The 21,520-nt window shown below is 38.9% G+C and overlaps 1 long non-coding RNA gene across 2 annotated transcripts in view; it reads left to right on the top strand.

Annotated features, from left to right (window-relative positions):
• The window catches only part of LOC112542249 (uncharacterized), a 39,302-nt gene extending 19,378 nt beyond the window's left edge, over positions 1-19,924 (top strand). For both annotated transcript variants that reach the window (XR_015796583.1, XR_015796584.1), the window contains exons 2-3: positions 3,192-3,316; positions 15,538-19,924. This is a non-coding gene — a long non-coding RNA (uncharacterized LOC112542249). The remainder of the gene's footprint in view (positions 1-3,191; positions 3,317-15,537) is intronic.
• Positions 19,925-21,520: the final 1,596 nt, after the last annotated feature.

The following is a 21,520-nucleotide window of genomic DNA, read 5'->3' as shown; positions in this document are numbered from 1 at the left end:
CCATGCTACACAAACTGCATTGGTTACCAGTTGGCTACTGGATGCAATTGTCTCCAGTTGTTTCTGCCCACCTGGTTATTCAGACAGAATGGGCACACTCCAGGTCCCATCAATTAAATGCTGTCATCTTATGGGATTGAGGAAGTGTGTTTTTTCTGCCTTAGCCCCTGCCTTCTGGAAAAACATTCCCCCAGTGATACACACGGCTCCCACTCTGCTTGGTTTTCAGAAGTTCCTTAAGACCTGGCTCTTTTCCCAGGCCGGGATTAGGGTGGTTGTGGAGCCCAGTTGAGTTTTTGCATATTGGGGAGCATTGTTTCGATCTGGGCAATTATGTGACTTCAATAAGTTTTAAATCTATGTATTGGGCTTAATATATGCCACCCAGAATCTTCTTGGAGTTGGCAGCTTTAACAAATCCAATAAATATATAGTGCAACATATCTGTCAAACTGGAGCTGAATCATTTTAGTGCCCAATGAGTGTCTTCTCTCTGTCATGCCCATTTCTCAGAAATGACCCTGCTTACTGAAAAGTTCCTTCAGATTGTGTTTGTCTTCTTCAGCTTTGATTGTAGGAAACTTCCTTCCTCAATTGGCCTATTCCATGCAGACTTTTCTTCCCTCCCCTTCCCTTTTTCTAAGTACTGTATCCTCCACCTATTTCCTCTTCCCTACAATGTTTATAGCATTTGCTTGCTAAGAACTCAGTCCCAGTGAATCATGCCCAACACAGGAGAGTTCCATCTATATATTCATTAGCTATTTTCTGCTATTGACTGAACACCTTTGTTGTGGGTTGTCAGTCTCATTTTATTTTGAGTATCTGACCTGGAAAATAAAGATGTAGATGCATTGTTTTTTTATACAGTACTCCTGGATTTTTCTGTCTGTCAAATAACTGGTTGTTCTTAGGAGCAACATATGTTCCATTTGGAATGTAATTATATCTTCAAGTATCATTTGATTGAGTTCTTCCCACCCTAGTTTCTGCAGAATAAAGGGTCACAAGCTTAGCACATGAATACTATCCCTCTGTAAGAAGACAGACACCTACTATGTTCGGGGCCAAAAACTAATTATACAACCACAATAGAGATTCCCACATATGAAGTGGTTACTCACCACAGTTTTTGTGCAACTGAGAGTTGTTGGTCACTAGTGGCTCAAACATGAGAAGGTTGAATTCCTGATCTGGAACAGAGACATCATGTTAACTCGTCAGTCTTTTTCAAGCTGGTGCCCGTGAGATCTTGAATCCCTCCAAACCTCATATTTTGCTGTCTCACCATGCTTTTCCTTCTCTGCTAGGCTGGAAATTTAAAAAAAGGGGGAGAGGGGGCTTTTCTTCTGTACTAGTACCCTGCATGAAAGAACAGTACACTGCTGGCTGAAAACCAATTTCCAGTGTAGAAGAGGAATAGAATGGAAGTTAAAGGTATGAGTGGGAGAAAGTAGATACACAAGTATGTGAGGAGAGGGGAAAGAAACTATACATGAAAGCAGAATGGGTCAAAGAAGTTTGAAAAAAAGTGGGGCTTGGAAATACAGTACATAGATGAGTGGAAACATGTCTGTGGATAGCTATGAAAGATGAAAGCAGATATGGGGCTTTGAAGTTGTATTGCTTGCTCCCTTCTTAATGTATGAAAAAATCCAAAAATAGCCATACCAACATACAAGAGAAAAGTATCTGTGCTTGTGAAATACTCATGGGAAGATGGAGGGGAATATCCTGAGAACAAGAATATTTTACACAGCAACATTCTGTTGTGGATTCCATTTGTTAAACTGTATTATCTACATTTAAATGAATCATAACAGACTTTGTCCTTTAGGCCAATTCTCCCTTTTAGATTTTCAACAAAATAGTTTGCCCATTCACTGTAAAGCAGGCATGCAAAAAGTGTGGGCTGAGGGCTGCATGTGACCTGTCAGTATCCCTTTTATAGCTGCTAGATCTCTTCCCCATGAATGTCTTCAAATTGTATATCTATACGAGTTGCAAAAACCACTCTTCTCTCCCAGCTGAAAGCTGACACTTTGCTACAAAAGGAAAGGGGGAAATTTTCTTACATAGTTTTGCTTTAGATGACACCGTTACAAGAATTTCAGTGGAAGAATAATGTTGCACAATGATACATGAGACTATAATAAGGGAAAGAAATATCAAACAGATGATGGATTTTAGCATTACTACCTTAATGGATGTATATGGATGTGTCACAGCATATTTACAAAGGATATCTGAGCCAATATTCACAAGCCAGCTCTTCAGCCAATGTACCATGTGCTGACATACTGTATAACCGAATCAGAAATTTAAGTGGCTCACAATAAATGGAAGCAATCTGATTTGGCTGTTGTGAAAGTATCAGAGCAGGTAATTCCACTTTGTTGCATATGCACCCACTGAAGCTTAAAGTGTGCAGAGATTACTACTGTATGTGATTGCATCTAAAAGGGTAATATTTTCTATGTAGTCGTTGGCAGGGGCATGTGTGTGTGCGAGAGAGAGTGAGTGTGGGTATATGTGTATTCCTTTGAGGCGTCCTGTCTTTAGCACATCTGTAAGGGTCATCAAAGCACCTTCAAGGTACGGTTCATTGGTATTCTAAATGATGCTGTTAAGGCATTAGCACTCCTTTAGGAGTATTCACATCACTCTGTTCCATTAAAAGCCCTGTCTACTGAGGCTGCTTTGACTGCTGTGAGTGACTTTTAGGAGTAACCAATTTGATCTCCCAGATGGCTGACTTAAGGAAGAACAGACAAGTGGAGGGGCAGGTACACTTCTTATTTGCATTTGCTATTCTGGTGGAGATTTAAAGGTAAGGAAAGTAAATAGTGGGGTGGGAGAGGGGACAAGATGAAAAAATCCAGATATACAGATATTACAGATAAAAATCATCCAGACACTTTTCACATAAGCATGGCTATAATAAGAGACTCTGTACAATTTTGCATCTTTCCCATGCATCTCTGCTTATACGTAAATCCTTCCGAATTTATGGAGCTTACTCCCAGGTAAGTGGGAATGGAATAGAAGCATAAAATGTCAAAACGATTTCCTTCTTCCAACGTGTCCTACAATAACAGTATGCACATTTGACACAAGTAGCATGAGAGAAGTTTAGTTTGATGTACATTCTTGCTTTCCTTCTTGTCTTTCCCTGGTTTGGTCATATACAGCGAATAAATGAGGATGACATAGCAGAACAAAAGCACAAAGGAAAAGTGAATGGGTCAAGAGGAAGAAGGAAACCTAGAAAGTAATGTCTGGATGGAGTTGATCGGTTCCTCAAAATGAAAAAAAGGTGAGGAAATTTAAAGAAGAGAAAATAATGTATGAATCAGTATATGGGCATGACATGGTTTGGAAGCATAGAAAGGTATGGACAAATGAATGGCATTGTCATAAATTTTATTTAACTATGTTTCCTTTTTCTTATCATGCTGTAAGAGAGATCTCTCTTACATATGACTTTCATTTCTTTGGCTTACTATTTATTCTTTTCCTGTGCTTTCTATAACATTGCTTACTCCAAAATGGAATAACCCTACTGGGTATACATGTATGAAATCATAACCTCCATACTTCTTCAGTTCAGTTCCATACTCTTCCCCACTTTTGCAACTGCAGCAAATTAAAAAGGAGAGCAAAGTTTGATACATTAATGAAATGTGACCTTGGTTAGTATTGTTAGCCTACCCTGAGCAACTTTAAAAGCTTTGGCTTTTGGCCCCCGGAGCCTCTGTCCAGATTGCTCCCATCTTTAATGCACCAGAAAAGGAAATATTGTGGGGAGAAATAATGTAATTACTTTAAACTTTGATAATGATAAAGATCATAATAATAAACACTCACCTTTTTTCCAAGAGCGCAAAGCAGTTTGCACAAGGATCTCCGGACTCCAGCCAGTTCTCATTTTGAATTGCTGTGCCACAAAAAGACTGTGTATAGCTGTCAGCCCTTCTGGTCCACCCAACCTTTCCCAGCCTGGTGATCTTTGGAATAAAACACTCAGAATTTCAGCAGTTGAAATCCCACACCTCTGGAGGGCACCAGGTTGGAAAAGGCTGAGCTAAAGGAAATCTCCTCTGCAGCCAATAAAGCATCAACTCTCAGCCTGCCTTGACAATAATGTTGCTGATGAAGTACATTACGAATGGGGCAAATAATCTTTTGGAGCAAGTGAGGCAATCACTGAAGTAAGCAAGGTTGAGATTTTCAGCGGGATTTGTTTTGTACTCTTTTGTTTCAGTGTGTTAAACTTAAAAGAGGCACACACATATATAAGAGCCAGTTTGGTGTAGTGGTTAAAGACGCTGGACCAGAAGCCATGAGACCAGGAGTTCTAGTCTTCTTTTAGGCACAAAAGCCATCCGTGGCCCACTCACGCTCTCTCAGCCCTAGACTGGGAAGTTGAAGAACGTCTGTCTACCCACCTGCACTGGACCAGTGTGATTGGTTACAGTCCACATATATGTTTCGCACTTTACCATCAATATCTGGAGGTTTGATTTCTGGGAACTACAAAAAAAGGGACAGCCCACCAGCCATGGTGCTCCCCTGGATTAAACTATGCCAGATATTGCTGAAATATATGGCATAGATTATCATGACCAAACGGCTTTGCTTAACTAAAATGTACTTAACTTTCTTTCTATTTTTTTTAGGAAAAAAAATCAGGATGATGATCATACGTCTCAGCTTATAGTTCTTACGAGCTAGCGTTGTTCCCACAGTGTCATTCATTTATAGTTCTACCGTCAGTATTGAGAGAAATAGCACTGAAAAAGGTGACCCAAGTGAGCTGAGAATTCTCTGCAGCTGCATCTTGTTTGGGGGGACATTTCTGTGCAAAGTAAAACAGAATTACTGTAAGAGCAGTGGGCTGTCTCCTTCTCTGGAGTCCTTGGAAATGCCCAAACTCACCTTGTTCATTACAATTCTGTTCAGCATATCCTTCAATTTGCTCAAGCTAATGTGGGTTTCTTATCCTATCTTTTATCCTCACAGCAATATCTTAAGATAATTTAGGCTTAGACAAAGGTGATCCAGTATGTCTGTGGGAAGATGTGAAGCTGCATTTCCCCAATCTCACCTTTACGTGGTATAGGGGAAAAGCATGTCTGAGGAGTAGTGGTGGAATAAATAGAAAATCTACAGTACAATAACCAAATTATGCTGAAACTGCACCAAAGAGGAATAGCAAGCAACATAAACATATCCAGTTTGCAGGAAGACTTGGGAATGCATTTCATATTCTAACAAAAATGAAAGCCTGCAGCTCCCCTTGAAATATCGCACTCCATCAGTGCTAAACTCCCAAACAAAACAAAGGGCTTCATTTATTGCACAAATTGGCTGGAGTTACTAAATTCTGAAAGGCAAAACAGGTTGTAATTTTATTACCGGAATGGCATCTCTTCTTTATGCTCTGAATGCAGTTAACTAAAAATGATATTGTTTTTTATGCTCATAAATTTGATCAACTTTGGAATGAACAAATTACATCTTCAAGGCTGACTCAATACCCAGGACTATTCATATATCTGGTAGGCTGTGAAGTCCTTTGGAGTGATTTCTGAAGTTCCCTTTGGACCAGACCCAAAGGTGTACTGTACCTTCAGAAGCTTAGATTTGCATCTTATTATTTCTGCTTTTAAAAGATTTCTGGCCCTGTTTCGAAGAAGTGACAGTACATTGTTCTTTCTAATGGATTAATACTAGAAAGAAAAATACAGCTTTTCCCCTTCCTTTCCTTTGTATGTTATTGCTAGAATAACATAATCTCTTTTTTCTCTTGAGCTGTTATTCTCAGGAGAACCCTGGTATAATAATTAAAAGGCTTATTAAAAAGAGAAACAAAATCTAGCTCCTAATAACTGGTAGGGAGAAGGAGAAGTTGTTTTGAAAAATCTGCAATAAACCTGATTCTTTTTGACAGATTAGTTTATAGATCACAATATATGGCTCGGTAACTAACAGCCATATAATTGCTGTAAAGGTAATTTGTGAGGTAAAACTAAGAGGCTTCCTTCACATGGACCTGACATTTGATCAGAGCATTTAAAGGACCCTCTGGAACATATCTGAATGACTAGCTTGCGTTCACTTGTATGACTGGATATTTGCCAATGTTTGGATTTGGGTCTTCAATTATTTGATAATCCAGTTATGATCTACTTTGGAATCCCATTCTCAGTTGCTTCTGAACTGTTTTGCACAAACATTTGTCTCATCCCCTGCCTTATCCTGCTGATATTCTGTGGTCCAATTTTCTGACTGCAACTTAACTTGGGTTAATTTAGGCAGTCAAGCCAGGGATGTGACGTCAGGAATTACTACAGCTAGAATGGGCTACTCTGTATCGCATCTCCTCCAATGAGAGCTCTCTTTTTCCAGCTACTAGAAGATTGCTTAGTATCATGTTAATCAAAGGCTCATCTCTTGCTACAGATTGGACAATTAGCTGCCATAACATAAAGGCTTTTCTATACCCTAATACAGGTAGTCTTCACTTAATTACCACAATTGGGACCAGCAACTCCATCACTAAGTGATGATCTCATTAAGCAAGACATCAGGTGACCACAACAGACTTACAACCTCACTTTTGCTGCAGTCGTTAAGCACATCACCATGGTTGTTAAGCAAGACATCACATGTCCACAAGTTGCAATTTTACTGCTGGCTTCTCCATTGATTTTGCTTGTTGGAAGCTGGTTGTGAAGCATGCAAATGGTGATCACATGATGTTATGGTATGTGAGAAAGACTTTGGGAGACAGGGCCAAGAGACATCACCTAGGGAATAGTCAGATAAGAGACTGCATAGTCCACAGCTGGATAGTGGGTGGGGCAAGAGGCTTAGAAGGGATCCTCCCTAGTTTCTTGGGCTGTAATTGAGACAGCAGGAGAATTATACTTTCAAATTTGCAAGATTCTGTTAAAGTAGCTTTACAATAAAGTAGAATTAGCTCATCTGGTCGTGTTTCCTGTCTGGTCTACCTAGTAAGGCTGACACATGACCATGGAATGGTGATACGGTCATAAATGCCCACCAGTTGCAAAGCACCCAAATCTCAATCACATGACTGCAGGGATGCTGCAATGCTTGTAAGTGCAAGGACTAGTCATAAAGTTATTTTTTTCAGCGTCATCGTAACTTCAAACAGTCACTAAACAGGGCAGTCATTAAGCGAGGACTACTTGTAGATATATACTAGGTACATCGCTGACAACTGGGTAGGTAACGGAAAGGAGAAACAGGCATATCCTACATCACATCCAAGAGGTGACAGTGGGAACTGAGTAATACTAACATGTTACATAAGAAACGTCAGCAAGACAGAGTTGTAGGAGGACCAATCAGCACATGACAAAGCAAATTCATTCAGAACTGCTCTTCAGAATAGTTACCTGAGGATTAGCCATGCATTGACTGACATGCATTAGCAGCACAATAAAAAGTAGGAGTTTCACACAGATTTGGGCCCTTGCACCCACTCACTGAAAGCTTATGCTGTCCAGGCTGTTTGGAGTAGACCAACAGGAAAAATAAGGACATAAAATCATTGGAATGCCTTGCCAAAATCAAAATACTCCTGAGGCCTAGGGAGGAACTAGGACATAGAGTTCTGCAAAATAAGCAGCAAGTTGGCGTGTTATCATCTATTGTTCATTTTTTGCAATGGGCTGAAGCTTTGTAGAGGTTTATTTAAGCTTTTTTTGCTAGAGGAAAAGAAGATATCTACCCAATATGCCTAATGCTTACTATCAACTAGTACATGTTTCCTGTAATTTCTTGTTCATTAATTTCTTGTTAATTTTTTGCATTTCCTGAGTTTGTAGCATTATGAAAAATGTCTTATTCCTCTTAGTGTTTAAGGATATGGGAAGAAGCACAAACCATATCCTCGAAGTAAAAACCTTTGCGGCTTATTTCTAACTACATGCCAAAAACCCGTGCAACAAATGGAGCAGTATTAGAGGTACAGTTAATCTGTGAAGCTCTGTTTGGCCAAAGATTAAAACAAGCATATGCTTTATGCTGCTAGAATATTGTAGCCTCATTATTGATAATTATTAGTTATAAGCATCACTATTTGCGGTGTTTTCAAAGGAATTTAAAAAGGCAGCTTCTGCTGACAGAGCTGTGTATAACTTCACATAGGCATACATATATTAGCCACCTTCTTCTCCCCCATTTCCATCATCATCATCATCATCATCTTGATACTTTTTGCTTGTAATATAATCAGTAATTCTATTACCCCATTAAGTGCTTTCACCCCACATTCCAACTTATTGGATCACCTTTCTAGAATGGTTGGAACTTTGTTTTCATCCATAGTAGCAATTACAGTGCTAATACAACTGGAAGATCCCTGGGATAGACATTTGGATGGCTCCAAAGCTCAGATGTTGGCCTTTTGGATGACAAGAAGGTGTCTTGGCTTATTTGGGAGGGGGGTTACCCCCTCCCCCCAGCTTGGATTGTGCTAATACAGAGGATTGTGGAGATACTGCAGGAAAGATCTAGGAAAGAAACTGGAGATGAGATAAATGCAAGCTGTGTGTCAAAAAGAACTAAAAGGAATTCTGGATTGTTAAACTATGAAGTGCCATATATGTTCAATTCATATAGCAATCCAAATATTTTTTTTAAAAAAAAGTTAAATTGCCAGTAAGCCCCATAATTCTGGTAAGCATTTGCATCTCCAGGAATTGCACTAGGATACTGGCATAATTGTATATTTTCTCTCTAGCCTTGGTTTATTAGTTCCTGCACAGTTGTCAAACATCATCCATGCCCTTCAAAATCTGCCCTTCAAGCATATTAAAATACTGTTTTTTTAAGCGTCTGTCCTGCTCCCACCCCCAGACCCCCTCCCACCATCCTCACCATACACCCCAGTTCTCAGCTTGGAGGCAGCACTTTACTAAAGACAAGAAGCAATTAATTTGTCTTGACTGCTAAAACCATTCCAATTTGAAACATGCTCTTGCTTCATGTGATTTTTTGCCCATTTATGATGATAGCTCCTCATGGAGTGATTTTATAACATCAGAATCCAGTGGGGACAACTAGCATGATGCATTTTTCCAAGCTGCTGAGAAATAATAGGCTACATATTTCCTCTCTTGGGACCTCTCAGCACAACATTTAGAAGGGACAGTTACATTTTGACTGAGGCAGTGAGAGCTGTGATTCAGAGCAGAGGAAGAGCAGTTTAAGCCCATGTTCACTAGGCCCCCAGTTTTAGTTGGCCTGAATGAAGGGTGCCTGCAGTTTACAGTGTTCTGTGCCCTGGCATTCTGTACCCAGTTGTGGCTTGAATATGCTGTGCCAAAGGGACACCATTGAAAGGAAACTGCAGCACTTTGAACATTTGCTTGGGGTTCCAATTTAGTCTTCAGTTTACACTCAGATTTGGAGTCAGTAGGGAGAGGAGAGCATGGAAACTATCCAGAGAGTCACGTGTCAATTTGAATTTTATTTATTTATTATTTATTAAATCAATTTATATAGCTGCCCGTCTCACCATAGGCGACTCTGGGTGGCATACAACAGAGCTAAAAACAATAAAATTGCTTTCTCTCTTAAGAATTGAGTCAGAGAAACATCTCTGTAATCAAGGCAGTTTCTCCCCCACCCCCAGTTTAACTTTGCAGCCTGTTGCAACTAGCTGGTAGTTACCTCCTCTTCCTCCTCTTCCCCAGCCTGCCCATGCCCGTCTGCAAAGATAAACACTCAGTGGCTGCATCTCAGATAGAAAGGAAACAGCCAATCACCAGCCCAAGCCATCAAAGGAACAGTGAAGTCACCTTCCAGTCAAGCTTAATCTCGATTGACTTTATGGACACATCCATGTAGTTTTCCTGGCAACACTATGGAAGGAGTTGCCACTGCTTTCTTCCAGAATGTTTTTTTGACTTCCCATCTACCAGCAGCTCTGTATCTCTTGAGGGGTCTTTCGTCCAACTATTAAGCAGATCTTTCCTTTTGAGATGAGCCAACAGCAGCTGGCTGCTGCTACTGCCTAGCTGAATTCTAATAATGTCAGAAGACTTATTGGCCTGGTGCACACAAGGCATTAAGCCATGGTTGGCTTAAGCATGTTTTCCTGAATAAAACATAGTTGGCATGGTTTACACAGCATGCTAAGCCATAAACCACAGTTTACAAATCATAATGGATGAATTCATATAACACACTAAGCCAAAATCAATTATGTTTAGTGCAGGGATGGGCAACCTACAGCCCTTGGGCTCATATGCATTTTGACTACTTTTTTATAGCCCTACCAGTCCTCTATTGCTGAAATCAGGAGGCAAAATTGCCCATTTTCAGCGGTGTGATTATTTTTCATTTTTAATATGAAACAATATACCAAAGAGACGCATTAATGTAGCCATTTTAGCAAAGCAATCTTACAATCCCTCCCAAAAGAGGTTGAATAACTTTGTCCTGTCCTCCTGGTTATATCAATGTGTTTCCATGCCATGCTTTCTATGTTCCTCCAAGGAATCAATGTGTATGTGTATATGCATGTAGGCTGCAGCTGAAAAAAGTCACATAACCCTCCCTGTTGCATGACATGAGAACCCAGATGGTGTCCAAAAAGAGAGGGTTATCATGCGCGTCTCTCAGGCTCCTGCATCTGAGGTCTAAACATCATGCTAGTTTAAATGTATATTTCATCTCCCAAAAAGTTTGCACATGTATTTAAAAACAAAATATTGTATTCTGCAAGGCCAGAAGTTGTAGAAACACTTTTTTTGGACTAAGGCAGCATTCCCTAACTCAATTCCTCCTGAAGGGACTGGATTGAGGACAATGGGGTCGTGGCATTTAAAGCAAAAGAAAATAAAACCTGACTGAGTTAAAGTTTAGCTCATGCTCAAATCATTTTTATATGACTTGGCAGCTGAAACTATGCGTGAACCATACTTTTTTTTTTAACAACATATTTCAGTTTGAATACGTTGTACAAAACTAGCAGTATAGAAGTATTTTAAAATAAAGAAGCCAGCTGTAATGGCCCTTGGTTCAAATAAAAGACTTATTAATGCCCATCTTGTTAGTGGACAAAGGGAAGCAAATTTTAAGATATTTGAATACACTTTGGGGAAAAAGCCTGCGTGTGATTATAGCCTAATGTTCTCTGACACTTTGAAGCCTTTGTAAAATTTGTAATATCTGACTCTCAGCATTGGCATTATCTCAGCTGGGGGTGGGAGTGAATCAACTAGAACAGGTTGACACCTCCACAAGTTGAAAAGAACAGTTAGTTTGTACTGTAAATCTATGGTTTTAAAAAACCTTTTCCTTCACAAGTTTTGGTCTAAGGAAGGTCAAAAATACAAGTGTCTAAAATGCTTCTTCCAGACTTCCTCACTTCAGTTTAGCCCAAAATCTTCTCATCCCTTTTAGTTTTAATTCCATTCACTGTGCTGAAGGCTTATTCTTTAGACCTTTTTCATTTTATTCCTATCAAAATTACTCTGTATTTTCTCTGCCTTTTAATCTTAACTATTGCTTGTTCTCTTTGACTATATTCTTTGCAATTACCGGTTTTTTCTCTCTGTGCATTATGCAACCTTTTTCTCTGATTCCCATTTTGCAGAATCCTCTTATGTGCAATTTTTCCTCATCTACAGCCTTCTGGCACCTTCACCACTGAGCAGCTTCTCTATTCTCTTTCCTTACATCCACTTTCCATTCATTCTTTTGGGAAATCAACCTACCTCCTAATACTTTTCACATACAACTTGTACTTTCTCTTCCTGAAGTCATTCTGCTTTCACTCTCATTTCTTTCACTTCTTTCCTTTTCTTCCAAATAATTTTTTCTCAAGATCTACTTTTTGAATATTATCAAAAATGTTTTGTCCTACATTCAGAATCGTTCATCACCTTGTATCCTTAATTCTCTTAATCTGTCATCATAAACATTCAAATCAAACATTCTTTTATATCCTTAGTTCTCTTAATCTGTCATCGTAAACATTCAAAGCAAACATTCTTTTATATATATGTGTGTGTGTGTGTGATATATATATATATATATATATATATATATATATATATTTGTTCCTTTGCTACCTATACATATGAATAGACTTTTGTTTAAACCATATGTGCAGAATAGTTTTTTTTCTAAGCAGATATTCATTGAATAATCACCATTCTCATTTATTCTTGAATTTCCAAATGACCCAATTACTTTTTCGGTACTCTCTCTTCTTACTCCTACTCATCCATTGTTGTCATTCAGAAGAATATATTTTTCTCTTGACTGCATTCATTCAGAATATTGAATGATGGTTTATCAAAACTCATCTCCAATTCAACCATTATCACCATTCACAGGAGCTTAATTATCACCAACATACAGATTACTACCTTCAAACAGAACCATAACAACCTAGATGACATCAATTCTTATCTCTGACATATATTTTAGCCTTCCCATCATAATTAAAACTGCACCTCTACTTCCCTGCATATATGCATTAACTCCAAAAAATCAGAGGACCTTTATTCAGATCTATACATCCTTTCCCATTCACACAGGCACACAACATACCGATTTTTGTTTCATTGATTGCATTTGTTAATTCATGCTCCTTACCATTTACCCTGTTTACATTCCAAGTCACAACATCCCATGTGTCATGGTAGTCAATGTTTTCAGTACAGGAAAGAAACAGTGGACAAAGCTACCTATCTTAGTCACAGTCATGGCAGATGCCCATGGCGTATTTGCGGTATGTATTATCAGTTGTAAGAAGCTTCAGATGGTTGAAAAAAATGAGTTGGATATGCCAGGAGAAACATAAATGTGAGCTAAATGCAATGGGAAAGAGGTACATAAATGTGTGTAGTAAAAGAAGAAAAGATAATCTCAAGAATAAATGGTGATGAAATAATGAAGATTGAACATAAAAGTGAGTGACCAGTATAAACAAAGTAAAGTAAAGCGGGAAGGAAGTGTAAATGTGTCAGGAGGAAGGGGAAGACTGAGAAAATTGGGGCTAGATGGCGTTGATGAAACTCTGAAAAAGAGAGAGTTGAGAAGTTTAATGAGGGCAGTGTGTGAAGCGGTGGATACACTAGGTGGAAGCAGTAGTGGTTTGCAGGTGCAGAAAGATATGAACAGACACAATGGTTGGTCTTGATATAACTAGTTTTACCTACAGTTCCTTTCCTTATCTCATGCCTTTAATTTGTTTAGCCTATTAATTCTTAATCATTCACTCTGCATGATTGATTGATTGATTCAACTGGTGTGGCTGCCCATCTCAGCAACTGATTCTGGGTGGTGAACAAAATTAAAATAAAATAAAAACAGTTGCAATAACACAAAAATCAAAATACGTAGCAGTTGAGAAAATACATCCCATAGTCATTAAGACGGCCAAGAAACGGGTCCCTGCACACACTTGGGGCCCCAGGCCCAGGCCCAGAGCCAGGTCTTCAAGGACTTACGAAAAGCCAGTGGGGTCAGGGCCTCCCTGATCTCCGGAGGGAGAATGTTCCATAAGGCGGGCGCTACGGCAGAAAAGGCACGTCTCCTAGGCCCTGCCAACCAGTGTTCCTTTGCCAACAGGACCCAAAACATGCCCATCCTGCCTGACTGGATCAGATGAGTAGAAACAACTGGGGAGAGACAGTCCCTCAAGTAACCCAGTCCCAAGCCATGAGAAGCTTTAAGGCGACAACCAGCACTTTGAATTGCACCCAGAAGCACACTGGAAGCCAATACAGCTCACAGAGGAGAGGTGTTACATGCGCTGAATAACCAGCACTATTTACTAATCTAAATGGCTGCATTCTGCATTGATTGAAGCTTCCGAATGCTCTTCAAGGGCAGCCCCATGTAGAGTGCATTGCAGTAGATAGACTACTTGTTGATTACCCGAAAGGGGAATGTCATGGTGGGAACACATGTGTATCTTATACAGACTATATTTGCTTGAAAAAAATTATTATTTTTTGCAAGGTAATGCACCTTTTAAAAAGGTGACTTGTTTTAGATTCACTGGGAATGTTAATTTCGAAGATGTTTTTGTTGTTGTTTAATCTTTATTTTTTTGGGCAAGTGGGATGAGATATTGCTGCTCCTTTTTAGTTTCCAAATGAGTAATTCAATACAACTGTGTGCGTGTGTGTTTATACACAGAGAGAGAGAGAGACACCTACCCCCTCCCACCCACACATTAAAGACAAGGCTCAACATTTATAACAAATGTATAATAAATCATTTGTACTTCACTGACACATGTGCTCTCTGTATCACATTATATTAGTCATTCCTAGCCTTCTTTTAAGGCTAACATTGTGTGGAAGTGGATGGGGAGAAACTGGAAACAAAACATTTATGTATGTGTGTGTTTGTAGTGAGTAAGGATTCCAGTGAACTATTCCAAGCTTGCTGCTCTTATTCTGGGAAGAGTGATTCTATTGTAATTTCACAATCGAAACAGAAATTAGATAGAAACACTGATTAGTATATGACCAAAAAAAAAAGTCCTTTCAGGAGGAGAGAAACTCATTAGAATTTTTCCCATGCCACTTCACAAAAGATGGCTAGAGAAAACAAAGTGAGGTGCTGGGCTTAGTTGCATGCCTTTGTCCTGAAGAATCTGAGATTTTCAGACTCTCACAGGCCAATGCACACATATGCTGGGGCAGCTGACTAGGTTTATTGTGTTTTTGTGCCTGACTGTTCAAGTTGTGGGTTGAAAATGCAATGCTGGGTTAATTGCTGGTTGTTGAAAGCTTTGTTATGCATTTTAATATTTACGTAACTCGCTAACATAATTATCCCTGATTGAGCATAGCTTGATCCTTACTTGGAATGGTTTCAAGCCTGCAACTAAATACAGGTAATCCTCGACTTACAACCACAATTGGTACCGAAACTTCCGTCGCTGAGCGATGTGGTTGTTAGGTGAGTCACACCCAATTTTGCAATCTTTTTGCCCACGGTTGTTAAGCAAATCACATGGTCATTAAGTAAATCCAGCTTCCCGCATTGACTTTGCTTGTCGGAAGCCCCCTGGGAAGGTTGCAAATGGCGAACATGTGACCCCAGGATTCTGCAACCATTGTAAATACATGCTAGTTGCCAAGCACCTGAATTTTGATCACATGATTGTGGGGATGCTGTGACAGTCATAAGTGCAAGGACTGGTCATAAGTCACTTTTTTCAGCACCACCATAACTTCAGTCGCTAAACAAATGGTCATAAGTCAAGGACTACCTATAGGTGAAAAGTCATGGTGTATAGTCCCCTGAGAGAACTGTACCATATCAGTTTTTGCATAACCAAATCTGCACACCATATGAATCTCTCCCATGAGGAGAAAAGAGCCACAGTGGCAAAAGAAATGCAGAGTATTGGTTCTGAGATTCTGAGGCCACTGGGACATATTTGACAGGGAACTGAATTAATTAATTCCTATGGTCCCTCCAACTCCATTATTGTATTTCTTGTTTGTTTGTTGCATTTGTATACAGCTGAACCAACAAAGAACTCCCAGCAGCTAAGAGAAACATGAAAAGTGTTGCAGTAAATCATCTCTTGAAGATGTATGGACTTCAACTCCCAGAATTCCCCAGCCAGCACAGAAGTCCACGCATAATAATTTCTACATGTTGCCACTGAAATGTGGAAGCCAAATCAGGGAGAGCTTTCAGGGGCAGTACATTGATAGTGGGAACAATGGTTACCTATCTCTGCAGTAAGCAAAGGTCTACTTCTACTTTCACCATGGTTGTTGAATAAAACACAATTGGTTGGTTTGTGCAATGGATGTCCTTCCTTTCATGCTTTTGAACTTTGGTGTTGGAGAATACCATGGACAGCCAAGAAAACAAACAAATGTATCACTGAAAAAAATCGACCCAGAATTCTCAGTCAAGGAACAAATCACCATGCTCAAATTATCCTACTTCGGACATATACAAAGACCTAGCTGTCTAGAGAAAGCTCTAATGCTGGGAGTGGTGGAAGGAAAGAGAAGAGAATGATCAACCACAAGGTGGATGGATTCAGTAACAGTGCCAATGGATGCACCATTGAAAGACTTGAAGGACCAGGTTAGGGACAAATTGTCTTGGAGAAAGTCTATCTATGTGGTCATTAAGAGTTGACACCAACTTAATGGCACATAATCAATCAATCAATCAATCAATCAATCAATCAATCAATCCTTTTCTTCCCACGGCTAACAATAAAGAATAAGGAGTTAAGATGGCAAAGTAAAAACACTTGGCTAAAGAGGACGATCCTGATTCTATATCCCACTAAGTAAAAACAAGCAAACTACCTTATGGATTAGTGCCATGTCTGAACAATGCCAATGCCTCGAGGTATGTGGCCTGGCAGAGAGATGATTCTGGTAATTTAAAATTGCATATTTCATTGATGAGAACACAGGCTTTTATGTATGTACATTTTTGTTTTGTAGTTCAAGAAACGGGCCATTCCAGTTTCTCCTCCTGGTGCCACCCATACATGTTCTTGCAAGAGAGTAGTTTTTGGGCGGGGATGCTGACTTTTCTGAATCAGAAACAACTACTTTCTAATTGCCTTGATTTATTGATGAAATTCATATCCCTTGCAAAAGACCTACCTTGGAAGACTTAGATGTAACCAGGTTCCTGTATTCCTTTCATAGGAACTGAGAAAAGTGGCTTGTACCATTGGTTAGTTTCTGGTTCATGTAGCTCAGTCCCACATAAGCTGACTGTTGGAGACCAAAAGCAATGATCTGCCTGCACTGTCACTCCAAGACAGTTTTAATTGAAGATGTCAGAAAGTATGCTCAAGACTTCCTGCACATAAAGCACATGCTCCATTGTTGAGCTGTGGCTCAACCCTAGTTGTCCGTTGCTCCGTCTTGTTCTTTATCACATCAGCAGCAATTCCAGTCACCAGTAAATTCTTGGCACTGCTGTTTCCTAAGTAAAGATCAAGCAGCCCACCTACATATAATTACCATAATGCCCATAATGTTTTCCAGACAGTCAGTCCAGCTGCCTACAGACAGCCTGTGTGGGGTGATCAGCCATTGCAGATCATGGAATCCCATGAAAGCTGCCTCCATATGGAAATTATTTGGAGCCACCCACCACTATCACCACAAATCCATGAAAAGGTAGACTTGTGGCAACTGTTCTAAGGGCAGATTGTTCCAGGCAAGCTTTGAGATGAAGGCACTGTAGGTGGTGAAATTTGCTCAACTTGCTTATTAATGCTGCAGAACCAGTTGTGAGAGAAATGTTTGTTTAATTCTATAAACATTGACTAGTAAATGACTGCTGATATACTTCTTTGAGATGTGTGAGAAACTTTTATATCCACGCCTTCTGGAGTCCCCGGCATCTGTACCTGTAACTCCTGTTTATGTTGTGACTCATGTAATACATTTTCAGTTTTCTATTTTGAGAAGATACTTTTTTTTATGTACAAAGTATGATGCATTTGGAATTAGAAGGAGAAGACTCTTTAGAAACATCAGTTGATGCTGCCAGAAGTCAAAGTGCTGGGAATCACAACATTATAGAATAGAACCAAAATGCCTTTATTTAGATCAGCTTAAGTTCAGGAGTACTTCTAGTGCACTACTGCAAGCTTCCTAAATAAGTAGTAGATCAGGAAAGTGGAGATTGAGATCACACCTCTGCCCTTGCCTTCCTAACCCATGATCCTGAGCAGCTGCCCACCCTGATGTCTCATGCAGAGAGAATCAGCTGTACGGCTAACTGCTCTGAGCATCAGGTCAAATAATTGTATTGCTTTCTTCTGAGATGTCCTCAGAGCAAAAGGTTATGGTAGGCATACAGATCACCAGACCTGCTCTCTCTCTAATTCTTTAGTCTGTTACTGACAAAAGATTCTATCTAGCTAATTTTTTTAATTACTGTTGCTCATCCCAGTAATTTCCTGTGGGAATTTTTGAAATGGTTTCAATTTTTTTTAAAAAAAATCAACTGTTTGTTATTTTTTATACAAGCTACCTGACTGGTAGGGACTCCCACCTCACCTTGTTAGAAATGGCTTGTTTTAAGTTCCTTGTATTTCCTATGGGCAGAGTACTAAAGCTGTTTCAAATTCTGTTCAATCAAAACACAGCCATTTTGGAACCTGCTAATGGAATCATTCAAATAAGTTTGTCTTGTTTCAAGCTGGAAGCAAAATACATTTTTTCATTTTTTGCACACCTCTACTATAGAGATCAGTGTAGGTCACCATGTCTTCCGGTTGGAAGCCTTTAAAGTAGAAAAATTGGCCAATGTGGATATGAAAATTTTCCAAATGAGGTATTGTTGAAAAGACAGCCAAGCCTCAGCAAAAAAAAGGGAGAAAGTTCCAGGTGTGATGGGAAACTGGTATGTTTTAATAATAGCCCAACGTATATTAACTGTCCTTCAGGGGTTTTGATTCAGAAATAATGCCTCCATATGAGTACTCCTCAGAATGAAGCATTCAGCAGACAATCAGGCAGAAGGAGGATGGTGTAGTAGCAATAGCAGTGTATCTTGCCACCTGAGATAGTAAATCCTACTGGGTTAATTTTGGGCCTATGGAATGAATATAAGAGACTGGAGAGGTAGGATTGTAAAATATCCCAGATCCTTCTGTGTTCAAAATTTCAGGATAGCACTGAATCTTAGATAGAAAAAGACTGTGATGTGAAACTTCAGTTGTGTTGGGTAATTAACTCAACAGCCACAAATCACTTGCTTTACAGTATGTATATAACTTTACTTTAAAAACATTATTATCACGAAGTAAGAGTAAGAAGTATGGGAGGGGGAGGTAAGAGAAGCAGCTGGCTTATAAATATTGAGGTTGAGTTGATACTTTTATGCTTTTGTATGTAATTGTATTTTTCTTTTAGCATAATAATTTTATTTATTACATAATGAAGGGAAGAAAGAAGAATCCGTCAGCTTTGATTGGCTCTTTTAGAGTTCTGTTTTTAATTTCTGGACTTTAGTTTTCCAGTAGGGTTCCTAGACAGAGTTACAATATAAGCAGATATTTGCTGAGCTGTGAAAAAACTTTTCACATAAGTTTTCACATCTGATTTGTTTTTATTTTTTATTTTTTGCAATAAAGCACAGTTACAGCATTATTCTGCCTGATGGGAATGTACAAAACACTAATAAGGATTTCAGGACTCCTCATCCTTTTATTAAAAGCTTCCTGTTTGCAAGTTCTGCCAGCTTTATTGATCTTGTTGGGGCATTAAAGATAGATAGCTTTGTGATTTTACTCTAATCAGCTTTTCCTTAATAGCCCAATGTCAATATCTGTTCCCATAGCGTGGAAGATTTAGTTATTGTTTTCTTTCATTGGCTGTGACTAGAGATTTTGGATGCTGTAGCCCTAGAACATCTTCAGGGCATAAGGCAGGAGAAAATAAGACTTGGCTAATAATCTTAAGGTGTTAAAAAATTCCCCAGAACTCTTTTATTGTGGAACAAGAAGTCTGGGATCCTGTACTTTTAAAAGAAAAGAAGATGAAAGAAAGGAGTAGGAGTAACAGATTTTACTAGCACAGCTTGATATGCTGAGTCAAGAAAAGTTGAATCCTTTCTTCAGTTACTGATGACCCTGCTCCTCATCACCTTGTTAAAGGGAGGGGGGGAACCCTTTCTTGACAGATTTCTGGTAAAACCCTCTTTTTTGCAGAGCTTTGGCAGATACCTGACTGAGCATATTTCTTCTTATCTCTTTCAGTGCCATCTTACTCAAATCATTAATTCAGCTTCCCAACCAGATGCCCCCAAGATCTGTTAGGGCCACAACTCCCAGAATTCTGAGGCTGTACATTGGGGAAAGACATATAATTAATTACATATACTGATTTTTCCTGAACTATCTTTGGTTTGAATGTTAATATTTTGTGTATTTTAATATGAATGGTCTTCTGGATCCTGTCTGATCACAGGGAATATTAATAACAAATATAATGAAAATAATACGACAACTTCAGCTTGTGTAAATTTTGTCCCAGTTGAATAAAGAAAATTCTATCATGCCTGTTTGCCCAGCTTAAACAAGCATTAATTCCATTTTCTTTTCTTTTTTTATAATAATATTTTATTGAAATTTTAAAATTACAAGGTTAAAAGTCAGAAATGAAAAAGAAAATGAAAAATACAAATTATAAGAAAAAAGAAAAGGAAATGTGAGATAAAGTAAAGGAAAAGAAGAAAGGTATGAAAAATAGATAGCTTCCAATCTATCTCTGGTCTTGAGAACAGTAAAAGTGTCATAGGTGCTAGTTTTTAATGCATTAAATAGGAATAATTCTTTGTCAAAACATATCCCATTACATTTATAATCTAATCTTCAAATCCCCATGTAAGCTTCGCCCCGCCTGCATTTTGCAAATAGTCCATCAATGGTTTCCATTCCTTAAGGTAATAATTATTTGATTTTTCTTTTAATAAACAAGTCAGTTTATCATATTCTGCCATTTCCATCAGTTTTAGCAACCATTCTTATATTGTTGGTAGTGCCTGGGTTTTCCAAAATTGTGCATACAAAAGTCTTGCTGCGGTAATCATGTACTGAGTAATTCTGATAAGATGCTTTCCGATTTGAAAGTCCATTATCCCCAACAGGAATAGTTCTGGTTTAAATGGAACCTATATTTGTAGTATGCTCTGCATCAAAGTTTGTATTTGAGTCCAAAATTTCTTTGCAATTTTACATGTCCACCATATATGGTAAAACGACCCTTCTTGTTGGTTACATTTACACTTTAATTCCATTTTCAGTGCCTATGTGTATGACAAGGTATGTTTCTGCATAACACATTTTTTCTATGACTAATAATTCATTTGGTCCAACACACCAAACGTGAATTAGGTTAAAATATGGAAAGGTTAACTGCAGCTTAACAGAGAACATGAAACCACTTGAAGTATGCACACTGTTACAACATTTATATAGGAACATTATTCTACATTGTGGAAGGTGACCCACACAGTCAACAACTGCCTTCTCCATAGTAGCAAGATCGAAACATCAAGATACTTTCTGACATGAAAGGGTCTCCATCTGACTATTCATCTCTTGGTTTACAGAGGCATCTGGAACGAAGGGGGTTGGAGAGCTGCAAGTGCTCCTCAAATATGTTGGAAGATTTTGTATTTCTAATCACTGCTCTCTAAGGGATTTCAGCTGGAGATGAGATGCCAGGGCTGATGAACATTTTGCAGCTGATCCAGGTCAAAGGGATCAGCTGCATCACCATGCAAGGCTTCTGCGATGCTGAGCTTTCAGCCTTCCCTTTCTCACCTTCCCCAGTAGCTAATTAAAACAATTGCAGAAATATTTAGAGAGGATGTCAGCCGTGAAAAGAAGGCCAGGGTTAAGCATTTTAATTCAGCAGGGGTCAAATTAGACATTACATAACCAGAACATGTTGATGCTTGTAACATTAATCCTCAGGGTACTTTTACAACAGGAGTATTTAGG

This window comes from Python bivittatus, unplaced genomic scaffold (genome assembly GCF_059951505.1).
Source record: "Python bivittatus isolate LINGU-HERP-01145 unplaced genomic scaffold, Pbiv_v1 ctg000020_np1212, whole genome shotgun sequence".
Taxonomy (NCBI): Eukaryota; Metazoa; Chordata; class Lepidosauria; order Squamata; family Pythonidae; genus Python; species Python bivittatus.
The sequence above is the reverse complement of the archived record's forward strand: the minus strand, read 5'-3'. Positions and strand labels throughout refer to the sequence as shown.